Source organism: Parambassis ranga, chromosome 7 (genome assembly GCF_900634625.1).
Source record: "Parambassis ranga chromosome 7, fParRan2.1, whole genome shotgun sequence".
In the NCBI taxonomy this organism is placed as follows: domain Eukaryota; kingdom Metazoa; phylum Chordata; class Actinopteri; family Ambassidae; genus Parambassis; species Parambassis ranga.
The window spans coordinates 3,412,311-3,426,643 of record NC_041028.1 but is presented as its reverse complement, the minus strand read 5'-3'; the positions used below and the strand labels follow the sequence as shown (position 1 = coordinate 3,426,643).

General features: G+C 46.3%; 1 protein-coding gene across 3 annotated transcripts in view; it reads left to right on the top strand.

Moving 5' to 3' along the window:
* nckap5l (NCK-associated protein 5-like) overlaps positions 1–14,333 on the top strand; it is a 31,441-nt gene that overhangs the window by 1,105 nt on the left and 16,003 nt on the right. The window contains exon 1 of one of the 3 annotated variants that reach the window (XM_028409284.1): positions 12,578–12,910. The exons of the other annotated variants lie outside the window; for them this stretch is intronic. The gene's annotated coding sequence lies outside the window, so the exon portion shown is untranslated. Of the gene's footprint in view, positions 1–12,577; positions 12,911–14,333 lie in introns of those variants that run through there. 3 annotated transcript variants of the gene reach the window in all.

Below are 14,333 nucleotides of genomic sequence, written 5' to 3'. Positions count from 1 at the left end.
GCGTGCAGCCTTTAAACGCACATTTTTATGTCATTATTTCCCATCATATTCAGCGGTAACAATAATGAAATCATAAATCAGATGCACCCTGCTGCTGGTGCACATTTCCAAAGCCAGATCTGTCTTAGTGTTTTTAAAGTAGATACATACATGAGAAATGTGCATGAAACCCTCACATGTGTCTAATCTGGATTAAAATCCAGAATCCAGTCCGCTTCAGGCTGTAAAGTCCTCACCGATGATCTGATCCTAAGAGAATCTTTTAGTGTTTGCAGACGTCCTAAAACCCAACAATGCCATCAATCAGAGCGGTGATCAGTATCTGGATCCATGCTGCCATCCTGCAGCTGCTTGGTACTGCTGCCTCTCGTTATGACCTCCACGTTCTCTGCATGGCGTCCCGCCTCACGTGGAGTGCATTGTTTCTTGTTTGTTTGCACCTTGTGATGGAATTTATTGGCAATAAAACGCGTGCCAGCAATCTTAATAAGTTGTCGGAGGTTGAAACATCTGAGAAATGGCAGTGCAGCTATTAAAGGAGGAGGAAAAACATCCAGCGCTTAATGATCCGCTGGTCCGAGGCCAGATACACGCTCATGCTGCTTTCATTGTCTCATCTGAACAAAAAAAGCAAGCACCAGGTCAGGAGAAAGGAGGATGGAAAGGACTGGTTGGACTCTCGGAGACGGACAGCGTTAAGGCTGTGAAATATTTAAGTTTCACTGAAGATCTGATGATGAATTTTTTAGTGTTTGCAGGCTGCTGATGCTTAGAATTTCTCTCTAAGAGGAGGAAGAAGAAGAAGAGGTGACGTGCGCTGCGGGGCCTCTTCCAGCTCCCTGCTGATGTAATGTTGCTGTTTGTTGTTGCTGGCAGTTGGAGATAAACATCATATATCATGTAGGAAGTCCTCACAGGCCACATGGCACCGAGGCCCCATGAAACCAGGACTTCATGACCGGAACGCAGATTTATTTGTTTCCTTAGAAAATTGTTGGGAACAGGAGCTTATGAGGTCATTTAGATAAACGTTTGATCTTAAGAACCAGAAAGAGGAAGTGAATCATTTTACAGGCAAAGTTTTGAGTCCGTGTTGAAGGCTTCAACCGTCGCCATGTTGGCAGCGTCAAACTAAACTACGGTTTAATCCAAATACAGGCAAAGGAATGGACCACATAAGCATTCTCCACCATACAGTTGATACAATTACCCACAATGCACCTCAAACAGCACAGGTCAGGGAGACAATATCTGTGTTGATCAGTATTTCCTAAAGGAATCAAACTTGTCTGAATTTAGGGTCCATCTCTTTAGCAGATGGGACATGACCCTCCTTAGTGACCAGAAGACCGTGTCCATAGCAACGCTCTGTTCAGCAGTGTCCTCTGCAGGATGCAGGTGATAGTGGGCTGTTGTTAGCTCTTAGCTACACCTACAAACAACATATCCATAGATAGACTCTCACAGATGGACCACTGTCGATGTGCAGAGCCGCCATCTTGGATCTGAGTTGGAAACTCGCTGTGTATGATGATTTTCACTGGTTGAAGATCTACGACAGGCTTTATGTGATGACCTGCTGCTTCCTCGTTCAAATACTTTAGCAGAATTGCTAACAACACCTCGGATTTTAAAGTGTTTAAAGCTAAACCGACAGCAGTCGTTCAGCGGTGTACCTCCACTGCAAGCTGTTTGCATGTCTGGTGTTGGTACCAGTCTGGTGGTCACTCCGCCAACATCACATGCTTTCTCTGATTGGATTTATGTTTTATTTATCTAAATGTGTCCAGAGTCAGTTTATTTTGTAGGTTCTGCCTCCAGGAAATCCAACTCAAACCCACAGAGACCAGACTAATTCTTTGTATAGAAGAATCAGGATGGCTGGACAGGTTAGCAGAAAGTCAGACTCAAACATCCTCATTTATTTGTGTAATCCATGTAGGATTTCAGAATAAAAGCACCTGAATGTGTCACATTTGCGAAGTGTATTTAGTGCAGAACATGCAGGATGTGTGTGTGTGTGTGTGTGTGTGTGAGAGAGAGTGGGTCTGTGTGGATAAATGTGGTTCCACTCTGCGCTCGCTGGATTACATTTATGGTCTGCACAACCATGTTTGAGCTCGATTGAAGTTTTGCGAGCGGCCCGTCCCACTGCAACATTGAGATAGCATATCCAAGTTGTGCCGCATTACATCACGAAGAGCCGAGCCAGCGCCTTATTGGAGTGTAATGGGCAGTATAAGTGCTCGCTCACTCTGCTCGCCTCTAATTGTTCACAGATGCTCCGCACGCCCTTTGTGTCCCACATCTTGCTGCAGCCGGCTCACTCAGGCTGCCACATGCAGCGCTCAGACTTTATTACAGAGGGGAAACGTGGCATGGAGTAAGTGTTTAATTTGGCTGTTGGTTCTGTTAACTGGTGTTGGTCATTAAATTGTTTATTGGCGGTCACAGTCCACCAGGAAAAACATGGAACGAGTGGAACGCTGATCACCCAAAGTTTGGATGAACTGATGACAATTCAGGCGGCAGACTTTCACCAGTAACACGGTGCCGTGTCTTAGTTGTTTATACTAGTTTGGAATTCACACAGATCGTCGTCCTCTGGTAACACGGTGACTGTTTATACTTTTACAGAGCATGAGCTTTGGTCGTCCAACCCCTGTGGTGGCCCTGCACTGCGTGACAAATCTTTATTCTGCATGTTTCAAAGGGGAAAAATAGCCAAATAATAAAACATTTATACAAACTGAATTCTTAAAAAAACTAAAAATTCTGCACAGCTTGGTGCACCATGGCGGCCATGATTACCCGACTTGTGACTCGCAGTCATTTGACAAAAATTCAGCAAGTCTTTGATCTGCAGGCTTCGTCCCCTTGATGTGTAGAGGAGAGTGAAAATGTAAAAATGCAAATCTCTACAGCACATGGAGCTCTCATCGTTTGAAAATCAAAGGCTGTATGACGATGAGACGCAAGTATGATGTTCACCTGACCCCTGACCCCTGTTTTTCACATCAAACCGTAACCAATCGTTTAAAATGTCAAATGCAAGATTAAACAGAACTATGAGCAAAAATGAAACCGAACAGCAAGCAAGAAGAAAACAGTGGGGGTACATCTGAACCCCAAACTCCTGGCTAGAGGTCCACAGTGTTTTATAACCACCAGCCTGCCATCCTACTTTAGTTGCTTCATAGTTCCATGATCAAGTGATGTCTCACGTGCTGTCACCAATATCACCAATATTTACTTTTGGACAGAAATAGTTTGAAATTGTTCACAATTAGCCAAAAATCCAAGTAAACTGTTGGGAACACGTTGGCATTTGGGAAACGTTACACACAGACATTGGGTGTTTTTTTGTTATTAGGTTATACTGGACAAAGACGCGTTTTTAGTGCTCGCAACATTGTGCTGTTTCCACAGAGCTGCAGGACTTTTATAAAGCTGTGAACAATGAGCCTAAAAATGTGCTTGGTCTTCAGAGGGTTAATGCTTTGTTTACACTTGTGTATCTAGTTTTTCCAGCCGCCTGCTGGTTTGGAGACTTATTTACTCTCGTGCAGGCGCAGGATAAGCTAATGTGCTAATTGGCCGTTAGCGATTTGTTTTGCCGCTTCTTTGCCTCCGACAGAGATGATGTGAGGCGTTCGGCTTCTGTTGGCGTTTGTTCTTTGACGTCGGTCTGTCTGAGCCTTGTTTTAAATATATTGGGACATAAAATAACACATAAACATGGCTTTGAATGACAGGTGCTATCTTCAGCGACGGCCTGCCTCAGCTCCACTCGTGCTCCACTTCTTTGCCTGTATTTGGAGTTAAGGTGGACTGTGATGCTGCCAACATGGCTTCCGCAGAAACTCGAAGCGGCTCTTCAGAAACCCACGGATGACATCACAGCCGGCGTCTCTAACCCTCTGCAGCGCAGTGCTTGTTCTTTCCACCCCGTTAATCTGACTATGATGAGCTTGTAATCAACTCTCCCTCATTCAGATGAAGACATGTCGCCACCATCAGGCTCCGAGAGAGCAGCAGGCGTTTGGGGAACAATTACTGCAGACAAACGAAGGCGTGCGAGCGGTTTGGCAATGGCCACGTTCTCCACATCTGGCCACATCTGCTCGCCAGCCTCCTCCAGAGTCAACCAGGACTGCTCATCATCCACATCCTTTCCCCAAGGTCTGGCCAAGAGGAAGACCTATTTATGGTGCGGATGATATGGAGGGTTATATATGGAGATCCTTGTTTAAAAATCTGCTCCCCATGGGAAGAGTGCTGGTGTGTTTTTTTTAAGGCATATAGGTCGAGCCGGGGAGAGAGGTTCTGAAACAGGAAGCTTGTGAGAGTCTGAGAAGCAGGAGCGGCGGCGGCGGCGGCTCACTAAGCACCTTGTGTGGGAGAGGGGGTTTAGGGATTGAAGGTGTGTGGGGGGGCGTAAAGCTCCTCAATAACAACTTATTTTAAGACAAATGAAAATAAACGGCAGTGCTGCACAAAGAAACACTGTTCAGCCTGCTGTTCCTTATCAGCTCCGTCTTAATCCGAGTTATCACGGGTCATAACTCCAAACATAAATCTGAGCGTAGAATCTGACAGATCGCTTCTGCCTAAAATCTTTTTAGCCATTTACTCCTTTTTTGGCCAAACAGGCTGCGGTGGCGACCCGGTTAGCTTGAATTGATTACAGCCACATTCCAAGCCATATTTTCTCTGGCCGGACTGATGAATTGGATGTTTGTTGCAGCTGCAGCGGCTGAAGTGGTGTTTTGCCAGCTTCAGTGTTTGTATGACCACAGATTCCTCTGTAGGGTGGATTTCCAAGGAGTCCTGTGAGTTTGTTGGGAGCTCGCTGGCATTCTATTAGGATTCCTCAGGCACATTCAGTCATGCATTTTTCAGAGGCTGAGCTCACAGTCGGCGGAGTTTACAGAAGATGGTCGCGGCTGAAAGTCCTGCTGAGGTGTGTGTGTGTGTGTGAGTCGGGTTCATGGGGAGAAAACGAAGGTCTGCAGGGAAACAATGCAGATGTGTCTTTGTGTGTGAACAGCGCTGATGATGGTGATGTGTCAGGCCCGCCTTCCTTTCCTGCTGTGAGCTCCGTTGTAGCACGTCACCTCCGCGGGGTGGCTGCTGAATATTTTGCTATGCTAATGCTGTTAGTGTATAACCATGGTAACTGCAGTACCTGCATGCATCAGGCGATAAAGGCCTGAGCTGATAAGAAGGGGTCCCAGCCTGTCCCATCTTCAAAGTGTTTATTCAGAGGCGGAGGGGAGATAGGACGACTGCAGCAGAGACTGACCCGTCTGCTCACCCCCACCAGACTTCAAACTGACTAAATTATTGTCCCGTTGCTCTTTCCTCCTTGTAAAAGCTGCCAACTACGACCTAATAAACTGATATTTCACGGGCAGACTGACCTTGAATGTCTGAAAGGACTTCTGCTCCATAAAACCCACATGTTGCCTCAGGAAAGCCAGCGTCAGGACCCACGCTGCTCTGAGGAGCTGACGCTCGATCAGAGAAACGGTCAGGACAGATTTTAGAGTCTGTTAATCGTTTATGGCTGAAAAGGGAACTTTTTTCACCCTTATTAATGTTTAGAAATCACATCAGGACCTGTTAAAACAGAAGGACTTGTCGGTGTCCTTGAAAGCGTCATGGTTCATGTAGAGAACTTGAACCAAGTTTAAAACATTTTCTTCTTCGTTCTGATTAAAACTTCACAAATGATAAGAAAGCCCGTCCTCACCAGCAAAACATAACCTAAGGTTGGTATTTCAGTCCTTCTGTTACCAGACCTAGACCTTACTTTAATGGAGGACAGCCATCCCAGTGCATTCTGGGTGTTGAAGTTTGAAATGTAGTCAAGTCTATTTTGACTGTAGTCCTTAAAAACATCATTTTCTTTTCAGATTTTCCTCTTGATGTGTTCATGGGGACTCGTTGCTATGGTAGCCAGCAAGGGAACAGAAGGGAACAGTTCCTTGTAAGAAGTGCGTTATATTATAAATGTTTGAAGACCTTTATGTAACCCCTAACCAGGTCTTTAACCCAAACGTATCAAAATTACACTTATCACGTGAAAACAGCTCCTGATATTTGTGGACCAGGACTCCTCCCTAATCTGTCCCCTAATCTGGATTGTGGCAGCTGTATTGGTCCCATGACCAGATGACGTCAGCCTGTACCATCTAGCAAAATGTACCTGGGTGAAGCTTGGATAGCGACCAAAGAATGATGCTCCTTCATCATATGAGCAGAGATGCCCAGGCCTCCCTGTGCCCTGCAGCTTCCTCAGGTTCCTCCTGGGGGATCCCCAGGCCAGCCAGGTCCTCCAGTGGGTCCTGGGTTGGCCGTACACCCATATTTTGAATGTGCAGGTGGACTTCAGTTATCTTTAGATACTTTCCCAGGAAAAGGTTCGCAGTGAAGCCTCGCCTGTGTCACAGCCTCTGACCTGGATTAACTCGTCTGGCCTCCGCAGCATGTCTTGTTCAGCCTCCACATTTTTTCCAGGCATGTCAGGGTTCTGTAGTTTTGATGTGAGTATGAGTCACTGAGGATGTGTAGCAAAGGCGTTTGCTGCTGACACACATGGAAATGTAGTGTGGAGTTGGACCGGGTGTAGCTGTTCCTCTGGCAGGCGGCGTGGTTGGCCGGGGACAGCAGCGCTCTCTGTGGAGTATTTACAGCAGCATGAACCCGCCTTTACAGCACCCGCCACAAATGCTTTTCATTACCGGCCTTTTCTGATGGCAGAGATGAACTAGAGAGCACACTCCGAATCTGTTCACATGTGAGGGATTCGTGAAGGTCACCGTAGATCAGGAGGGAGACTTTGATGAAGGAAAAGGTCCCCTTAACATTTTGTGGCAAAAATGTGAAAATAATATGATGTGTGCAGTTTATTGCAGCTTTAAACCCAAAGTTGATCAGTTGTGTGTCATAAAAGGCAAAATATTCTTTTTAAGAATTGACTTACTAAGGCCCCGTTCACATTGGGGAAATCAATCCGGCTAGAGTGGGATTTTGGCCGTATCTGGATATATCCTGATAGTTTTTTTCTGAGTGTGAACACCGTGAATCCGGCTATATCCAGATTGATTTCAGTCCACCTCTCGGAGGTGGATCTAGCCAGATTGGCTCAAATGTGGCTCAGGTCTGAACACAAATGCGGCTAGCGAATCCCACTAGCAACGTGATACTTCCGGGTCCACAGGGACAGTGTCCGGGTCACATACAAAAGCCGTATGTAAACAACCATCGAACTACGACAGCTTTGCCCGAGTTTATTTTTCACAGGGCTACAAATAAATGAACTGCTTTTTGAACCGAAATAAAAATGAAGGAACGAGCAACATGGGACACCACACACGCGGTCCTACCACGGCCTGAACGGACTCTATATATTATGAGGCGCCACCTAGTGGTTTGGAGGGCAACAAACAAGCCGGATTAAGCTGGATTGAGCATGGACACGCGCGTAATGGCCAGATTTGAAAATAGGTCTGAACATATCCAGCTTAAAGACTATCTGGATTCAATCCTACTCTAGCCGGACTGACTCTCTCCAGTGTGAACGGGGCCTAAGTACTTGGACTGGCACATCAATTGTAGAAAACTTGCAGACCTTCTGAAAAAACTCTGATTTTTTTTTTGTGACAAGGCTGCTGGTTACATGTGAATCAACTTTGCCTTCCTAGTTGTGGTGAGAAAAGCAAAATTTGTAGTTTTTTACAGAATATTCTTTGTGCGAACACTTGTAGAATGAATGATTTTAATCCTCTGCACACAAATCTTCATGTTTGTGAAGCTAAAACATGAAATATTTGTTACTGTAGCTTAAAAACCTTCTGAAATTGTCTGCAAACTGCATCGTAAAGAGCACCATCAGCGACCAGACCCCAGCCAGCCGCTGGCGGTCGCTCTGTGACTTCCTAATGAGGTCGGACTTTAAGCCGTGTCTTTGTGCAAATTAACGCCGGGCCTCCACCGGGGCGTTTACGGCCCCAGCTGTAGACCCTGCACATCCCAGTGTCACATTTTTTTTCTAAATGGTGGATTAGCTCTCCGTCCTCGTTCGGAGCTGTGCACATTACTTCCCATTAAACCGTCTGCCCCTCAATGGCCGTTTGTGCCCCAAGAGTCTGATTTACAACTCTCTTAATTCAGACCGCTGCGTCTCTGCAGCCGCCCACCGGCCAGGAACGGCAGCGGCGGCGGGCCATCTGCCAACACCACTCTGCTGCTCAGTCTGTCTGCATCATGATCATTATCGATTTATCTTTCAGTTTTCTCATCTATCAGTAAACAGTGTGACAGCTTCAAGAGTTTCTGACGAGTGTATCTGCTTGTCCACAGCAGCTGTGCTCATTATTTGTCAAAGTGTCAGGGTTCTCAAAGGAGAAGTCAGAAGTTATACACTAATTTAGCAAAAGCAAGCTATAAAATGCCAGAAAATGATGAATAGCATCTTTTATTTTGTCCTTATAAAGTGTTTAAATTGTTTCCTTAAGCCAACAACCCAACATGTGGTTTAATACATATGTTGTCTGATAATCAGTGTTTTTGCTTAAAAAATGAAAAACATTATTTTAGTTTTTTCCTATCGACCAACAAAGAGAAATGAACTTTAGAATCCCTCCGATTGTTCAGTACAACATGAATCTATTGAGCTAACTGTCATATGAGACGGAGAGAGGCAGAAATGCAGGATTTATCCTCTTCTTAGGGAAACTTTGTTTTGTTTCTCACTCCCTCCATCCTTCTTCACATGGGGGGGGGGCATCAAACACAGGTCCGCTGGAGGACTCATGTGCTGCTGCCCACATCTTCTGCTACTTCCACATTTTTCATATGGTTGTTGTGGAATTCATAGCTCACTGCAGGAGACAGTGCAGAGAAATTAATACCCCGTTCACACTGGGGAAAAAAATGTGGCTTAAGCAGGATTCGGCCGCATCCAGATCAATCCAGATGTGTTTTTTTCTGAGTGTGAACACCCCGAATCCGGCTGTATCCAGTTTGATTTCAATCCGGCTAGATCCACCCACGAGAGGTGGATCTAGCCGGATTGGCTCAAATGTGGCTCAGGTGTAAACGCAAATGTGGCGAGCGAATCCGGCTAGCGACATGCTGCTTCCGGTTAGCGATGTGCTACTTCCGGTTCCGCGACACGGGGCAAAAAACCACATGACGCATGCGCACACGCGGTCCTACCGCGACGTGAACGGACTCTGTATATTATGAGATGCCACCTAGTGGTTTGGAGGACAGCAAACACGCTGGATGAAGCCGGATTGAGTGCAGACACAAGTGTGTGCTAGCCAGATTTGAAAATAGGTCTGAACGCATCCAGCTAAAAGGCTGTCTGGGCTCAATCCTACTCTAGCTGGAATGACTTTCTCCAGTGTGAACAAACAGTCAGGTTGCAACAGTCGTGAGAAAGCGAGGAGGGCGGTGCAGAGCTGAATGGTACCGGGTAAGGACAGCTGGTGGAGTCACTGTCTGCAGCGGACAGAGGACAGAGGACAGAGAACAGAGGAGAGCTGGATACATCCAACAAAAAACAGGAAGAAACCACCGAAGCCAGCAGGTTAAAAAATACGTAGCATAGAACAGCAACGTTACTGTGTGAAAACACATCTGAGCTAAGAGAACAGCCGGCCCAGTGCATTCTGGGTGTTGAAGTTTGAAAATTAGTCAAGTGAGGTAGGCTTTAGTGCATGTATACTTTACATTGGACAAGCCAAGATATTAACAAATATGAATCAGGTATAAAAGCAATGATCAGCTCTGTGGCTCAGCTTATTGATCAGCTGTCTGAGCTGGATCGTCCCTGTGCCTGTTTGACAAAGGTGTCGGTCGTGTGACAGCGGCGTGTCCCGTCCTGCTTTACATGTTGTTTGAATGTGAAGTCAGTCACATGTCCGGTTTGCCCGCAAGGCGTGAAGACGTCCTCTGCAGCGAGCTTTCCCTCTTAAGTTTCCCTCCGTTAAGGCGTATTTTTTTTACTTGTCCGGGCCGAGTGTGTTCTGAGCTGTAACTGAAGATCCTCGCTCGGTGACAATAGGCTCTTTTATGTTGGGAGTTATCCTCGTTCCCTTGTGTTAGCTGCAGGGGAACATGTGAGCAGCTCCCATTCAGGTCATGTCGCCCCTGTTCAGCCTTTGACCCTGTTAGAAAGGAAGCTGCTCCCTCAATGTCCCATTCATCCCATATACAGACGACCATGTGGCTTAATGTGTGACACTGCGGAGGTATGACCGTCCTCTGACAGGCCTCCATTCAGCTTCTCCAAGCCACACCACCACCACTGCTGCTGCTGTTTGCAAGTGTGAAGACGCATGTTTGTTTTTTTCAAGCTTCTCAAGACATTTTTTCTACCTGAGAAGTCTCATTTAATGAGAGGAATGTTGATTAATGATTGTTATTTGTTGAATGGTTGCATCAGAAATCCTTCCTCAGCCACCAGGCGGCTGCAGATTAGAGTCCAGGAGATGAGGACGGCCATGTGTGTCAGCAATAAGAGGATAAATCCCGACTGATCTGGGTGATTTTTGATGTGAGGGCGTCTGTCGAGTCTTTGTTGTGGTTCATTCCCGGCGATGACCTGTGAGAAAAACTGGCTGTTATTAGCTGACAGGACAGGTCTTTTATCTTGTGGGTTTCCCCTGTTTTTTTTTTTTCCCATGTGGGATTCATTATTTGTGAACAAGACGACACATGAACTGTGGATCTGGGACGATTACTCACCAAACAGGCTGGGCTGTTTTGGTGCCATCTGAATGACAATAGTTTCAAACAACTAGAATTCCTGTCAGCACCCTGAGGCGCTTCATTCGTACTATAGGAAGTCTGGTGTGGGGGCACGGTCGATTCAGTTCAGGCCTCTTGTCTCCTCCAATTAGGGTCAAATTAAAAAAACTACTTTCAAATCAGAACGTATAGATCTGTGTGTAAAAATGAGTCCACAGACGTGTGGCCTCGCACTGATGCCTTATTGTATTATCCAGCCACATTCTGCTGGAAACCATGTTTTCCTTTTTCCTCCTGTTGTTGTCGTTGTTGTTGTTGTTGCTGCTGCCAGTCATCAGACTTGGTTTAGTGTGTCTGGTATGTCTGAGGTACGACGATGATGTGGCTTCATTAACAGGAGATGAGTCACACGGGCTGAAAACCTGCAGAGAGACGCTGAGAATCTGCTGCCCAGACGAGACACTCAGAGGACAGACACACAGTGGACAGACACACAGTGGACAGACACACAGTGGACAGATACACAGCGGACAGACACACAGCGGACAGACACAGTGGACAGACACACAGTGGATAGACACACAGAGGACAGGCACACAGAGGACAGGCACACAGAGGACAGGCACACAGAGGACAGGCACACAGTGGACAGACACACAGTGGACAAGCACACAGTGGACAGACACACAGACACACAGAGGACAGACACAGTGGACAGACACACAGTGGACAGACACAGAGGACAGACACACAGTGACAGATAATCAGAATCAGAATCAGAATCAGAAATACTTTATTGATCCCCGGGGGGAAATAATGGAGAGAAAAAGAAAAGTGAGCAAACATAAAAAACCCACATCAGTCAAAATAACAAGAAATGTGCAGATTACTGTTGGTTTGTGTTTGGGACTGTTAGGCTGGGATTAAATAGGCCTCATCTAAACATCTGCGGTGCCTCCAGACAGTCGTATATATTCCAGTTTAATCTCAAAGGCTCCTCTGCACCTTTTGGTTTTAAATCAAAACGTACAGGGACCGCTTCAGTCAGCCTGTCTCAGTTGGCCATTTTTGATGTGATGGACAAAACGACACATTTAAAGTCACACAAGCTTGATGGTTGTAGATAATCTGGTGAGCCAGAGAGCACCTGGGAGGCCATGTGTGGTTAGAAGGCCCCTTCTGTTGGACTCTATGGGACATTAATCTGAATGTTGCTTGGCTGAGTTTCTTAAATAGAAACATAAACGATCTTAATGCAGAAGCCTAGAGGTGTAAGGTTACGTTATGTCACACTTTAGTTTGGTTTTATGAGCCAAATTATGGATTAATCAGGAAAACAATGGGAGTAATCGACTTGTGCAGGGTCCTGCTCGGCATTCATTCTGATTTTCTGTGACTGTGAGAGCCAGTCAGCACTCAGGCCAGCACTTATCACCAGTGTGATTGAGAAAGACAATCCTCTTAGCACAGAGCCTGTTTTCTTTCTAGGCCACTGAATGCAGAAGTCCCTGTCATGCAGCCGGCCTGTCGGATATCCTCTCCCTTGCTCCGTCCCCTTTGTCCGTTACATGGTAGGATCTCCCTTTTGAAGCACAACCCCCCTCTGCTCCTCTTCTTCTTTATGGCCCGGGCCCGGCAGCTGCAGGGTTAATGTTTAGTAGCAGCAGCAGCAGCAGCAGCAGCAGCAGTACAGGCAGAGAGGCAGGAGTTGTAGGAGGAGGAGGAGGAGGAAGAGGAGGAGGAGGAGGAGGGGAGAAGGAGAGCGGCAGAGAGGTGGGGGCTGGTCCACAGCTGTTGTAGTAGGCAGGGTCTATTGGGGTAGGAAGCCTGGCTCACTCACTCGCCCTGGAACAATGGGAGACATGGCAGCCTCTGCAGACAGCACAGACACACACTCACAATGCACATGCCCAAGGACAGGCCTTTTCTAGCTGGAGCCTAGAGGAAACCGGCTTCCTCGCCTCACTCACAGAGTGACGGGGGGAAAATAATCTCCTCCGCAGCCGGAAAACAGAAATGTAAGGTTGTGGCCTCCTCTTTTTTTTCCTCCTCCTTTTTTCCCCTCCTCTTCCTCCTCCTTCTGGTGCCTTACGTTTGATTCTGCTGTGGGGAGATCTCAGATGACTGAAGAGGCAGCAGGAGGAAGGTGAGCTGACCTAAAACGTGTGATGTGTGGATGCAGCTGACACGGTGTCTGTGACTGTTTTAGCTTTTTAATGCTTGTGTGGTGTGACAGTGTGGAGACGTGTGTGTGTGTTAGCATTAGCTTACATTTTATGACAGCGCTGTTTAATTGTGTCAGAACCAGCACACTTGACTGTTTTGGTCGCAGCCAACAAAGTGTCATAAATCTGCTCTGTGTGTGTGTGTGTGTGTGTGTGGACGCCTCGGCCTTTGTGGTGTGATATCAGGGATGTGTTTCCTCCCAGGGACGGCTGGGTGTGGAGGTTGCCTGCCACAGATTTTTTTTTTAAAGCCAGGATCCCTGTGTTTTGTGTTGATTACACACATACATGGCACACATCCAGTCTTTTGGGACACAGGAGCTCCCCTCCTCCATCATCCCTCCCCCCCAACCTCCTTCTCCTCCTTTCCTCTGCTGCGCCTCATCCCAAAATATTGCTCGTGTGCGATTCGTCTCGGTTCATATAGCCAAACATCAGACAGGAAGCAGCGCAGAGGGAGCCTCCCCCAGCCTGATTCTGTCTCACCCACATCTTCTTCCTCTTTGATATTCATCTGCATCTCTATTAACAGTGATAACAGCGTGTCTGCAGAACACAAAAATCTGGCCTACATTTTTTTTTTTTTTTTTTTTTTTTTGGGAGTCATCCCCAGTCTTCTTTCTTCTGTCTTCCAGCATGTGAGGATTTAGGTTTTTGTCACATTGTTTACATCTCCCGCCCACATACTTTGCCTACACAGCGAGAACTTCCAGATTGGCAGATGGAAAGGGTGGTGTTTGACATATCCTCAGACGGCCTTGCCTCTGCCAAATCCCCAAGAGTGAGACTGACATGATTTAAGAAGCTTTTGTGCGTTTCTTCTTCTTCTTCTTCTTCTTCTTCTTCTCTGCTTCGGCTGAGTCGCCTTTGAATTCCCCCCCCCTCTTTCCTTTCTTCTTGCCCTCATTCCATGAATCTCATCTACTCATCCTTATATGCAGCATCTCACCAAAACGCTTTGAGACACTATTGATTCACCTAAAGACATTTCTGGGGGGGTTTTCACTCATTTTCTTGTTCTGCAGTATGAAGTCCTGCACTTCTGTGGAAACAGCAGAGTCATGGCCACAGGCAGAGGGAGCTCAAACGTGTCTGACAGGAATTTAATATATATATATATATATATATATATATATATATATAAAAGGAAAACAACACAGATGCTTTTTCTTTAATCATTGATTTTATGAAAATAAGGGGAATTCGTACGACATTTTATCACGTTACCCACAGTGCAAACATTCATCAGAAGCTCCACGTGCTATAGATATTTGAGTATTCTGATTTTTTACAGCCTCTACAAACCAGTTTTTCGCTCTAGTCTGCACATCAGAAAGCCTGCAG